Here is a 3,073-nt window from a genome sequence, read left to right as displayed (position 1 = left end):
GTGGGGGCAGTGGGGATCGCCCCTCACCTGGAAGCACCGGGTGAGCTGGGGCTTTTTTTTTTTTATAGTGCCGGGAGCTGGGGTGGGCAGGGCCGCCATTGTTGGGCTGGGAGAGTGGGCGGGGGATGGGCCTGGCCTGAGTGATGTCAGAGATTTGGCCGAATTGATTCGGGGCAGGGATTCGAATCACAAGATCATCAAATCACTGTCCCCTGAATCGGACAAATCTGAATCTGAAGCGAATACTAGCCGCTTTGTACAGGCCTACAGGAGAGGTCCTGGATGATTGGAAAAGGGCAAACGTATAATGCCCGTATTTAGGAAAGAGAAAAGGAGGATCCAGGGAACTACAGACTGGTCAGCCTCACCTTAGTCTCTGGAAAAATCATGGAGCAGATGCTCAAAGAATCTATTTTTAAGTACTTGGAGCAAAAGTTGGTGATTAGGAACAGTCATCATGGATTCACCGAGGGCAAGTCAAATCTGACGAACCTGATTGCCTTCTATTATGAAATGACTGGCTCTGTGGATGCAGGGAGACCAGTGGATATTGGTATATCTTGATTTTAGCAAGACTTCTGATACAATCTCTCACAACATTCTTGCAGGCATGCTAAGGGCTGGATGAATGGACTGTAAGGTGGATAGAAAACTGGCTGGAGCATCAGGCTCAGAGGGTAGTAGTCAATGACTTCATGAATGCCGTGTGCCCCTGGAGGCTGGGGGGGGTGTGGAGACCACCCACGGGTGGTGGTGGGAGCATGATGGTGGCAAGTGGGGAGCTTCTACAGGCAGCTGCAGCAGTTTTTGGCGGCAGAGAGGGACGGGGTGACGAATGCTGATCAGGAGTCGGCAACCACCCGCAGATGCCAGCGGTGGTGGCCAGCGGTGATCGGAGACCACCTGCAGACGCCAGCGGCAGTGAGGGGGGAGAAGGGGGTGAGCGGCGACCGGCTGGAGGTGCTGCCAGCAACGTCGGTGGCACTTGTTGCAGGGGGTGCACCGCCAAGCTCAGGGCATGCACGTGCATCCCCTACACATCACCAATGAATGGCTTGATATCTAGTTGGCAGCTGGTATCAAGTGGAGTGCCCAATGGGCTGGTCCTGGGGCCAGTTTTGTTCAGTATCTTCATCAACAACCTGGAAGATGGCATAGAGTGCACCCTCAACAAGTCTCCAGATGACACCAAGATACAGGGAGTAGTAGATATGCTGGAGGGTTTGGCTAAGATTCAGAGTGACCTAGACAAATTGGAGGATTCAGCCAAAAGAAATCTCATGCAGTTCAACAAGGTCAAGTACAAAGTTCTGCACTTAGGATGAAACAGTCCCATGCACCAGTACAGATTGGGGGCTGATAGGTTGGGCAGCAGGTCTGTGGAAAAGGACCTCGGGGTTACAGTAGAGAATAAGTTGAATATGAGCCAACAGTGTACCCTTGTTGCCAAGGTGGCTAATGGTATACTGGACTGCATTGGTAGGAGTGTTGCCAGCAGGTCAAGCAAAGTGATTATTCCCCTCTATTCAGCACTGGAGAGGCCACATCTGGAGTACTGTGTTCAGTTTTGGACAAATTGGACAGAGTCCAGCCAAGGGCAACAAAAATGGCGAGGGGGCTGAGGCACATGACTTCTGAAGAGAGGCTGAGGGAACTGGGCTTATATTTAGTTTAGAGAAGAGAAGAGAAAACTAAGAGGGGATTTAATAGAAACCTTCAAGTACCTGAAGTGAGGTTTGAATGACAATGGAGCTAGAGTTTTCTCAGTGGTGGCAGATGACAGAACAAGGAGCAATGGATTCACGTTGCAGCAAGGGAAGCTGAGGTTAGATATTAGGAAGAATTTTCTCACTAGGAGGGTAGTAAAACACTCCAGGTTACCCAGAGAGGTTGTAGAGTCTCCATCCTTGGAGGTTTTTAAGACCCAGCTGGACAAAGCCTTGGCTGGGATGATCTAGTTGGGGCTGGTTCTGCTTTGAGCAGGGGGTTGGACTAGATGACCTTCTGAGGTGCCTTCCAACCCTAATTTTCTATGATTCTATGAAGGCACTGGTCTGTGTGGTGTTTTTGGGGGGAAGAGATACTGCAAAACTTTGGTTTGTATAGGTTGGTTCCTGTTGGGCACTTGCATTCAGTGGAAATTGTTTGCTCCCCCAGGGCTGCCCCTTTGATCAATCAGCATAGGATGGCTATCTGTTTTTGGGAGAAGAAATACAGTATTAGTCCTGTCCTTGAGTCCTCCAGTAAACCCTGAGGTTTTGTTTGTGCATGGAAGTTACCCATATAATTGTGTATCAATATAACTGTTCATGTGGATACCATCTTTCTGGAATAAGGGTTTTTCCCTCCCCGGTTTAATATAAGTCTTTTTGGAAATAGTATAAGCTGTCCTGGAAAAGTGCACGCAGTTTTTTCCCTGGGGGGTGGGGAGCAATCTCCCCTTAAAAAATTGTTAAATGCTAATAAAGTTTCCCTGTAAACAAACCACAACTTTCACAAGGTGCAACCTAGAATTATATTCCTTAATGGAGTAGTGAATGTCTTCCAGTTAGTCTCAAGTTTGTTCCTTTATACTCACTGGTATTTTTCTGCTTGCTCTCCGTCCTATCCTCTCTCTCATTTTCTGCTTCCCCTTTCTTCTGTGTTTTTCCCAAGCAGTATTATTAGTTTCTTTACTCCTGTGCCACTGGTAGAGAGTTGCCTTCCTACCGTTGAGTGTAGTCATCTTTTCCTGAGACCTTGCCTTGCTCAGTTATCTTCTGTAAATAGGTATAATATAAAGCTTTGCTAAAGTTAAAGCCCACAGATATTTCTGGCTTGGAAGTAGAAAGCTACTCCAGCTTTGGAAAGTAACAAAAGTCTGTCTAGTATTTTCTTGTTCATTTTTTTGTTGTGTTTAAGGGTAGTAATACCTACCAAGCTCCAGGAAAGTCATTAGCAGTATGGCTGTTAAGATCATCTGCCATTGTACACAAGACAAGTACATGCTGTACCAAGAGTCATAGATTCATAGATGTTAGGGTTGGAAGGGACCTCAATAGATCATCGAGTCCAACCCCCTGCATAGGCAGGA

This window comes from Alligator sinensis, unplaced genomic scaffold (assembly GCF_000455745.1).
Source record: "Alligator sinensis unplaced genomic scaffold, ASM45574v1 scaffold511_1, whole genome shotgun sequence".
In the NCBI taxonomy this organism is placed as follows: Eukaryota; Metazoa; Chordata; order Crocodylia; family Alligatoridae; genus Alligator; species Alligator sinensis.
The sequence above is the reverse complement of the archived record's forward strand: the minus strand, read 5'-3'. Positions refer to the sequence as shown.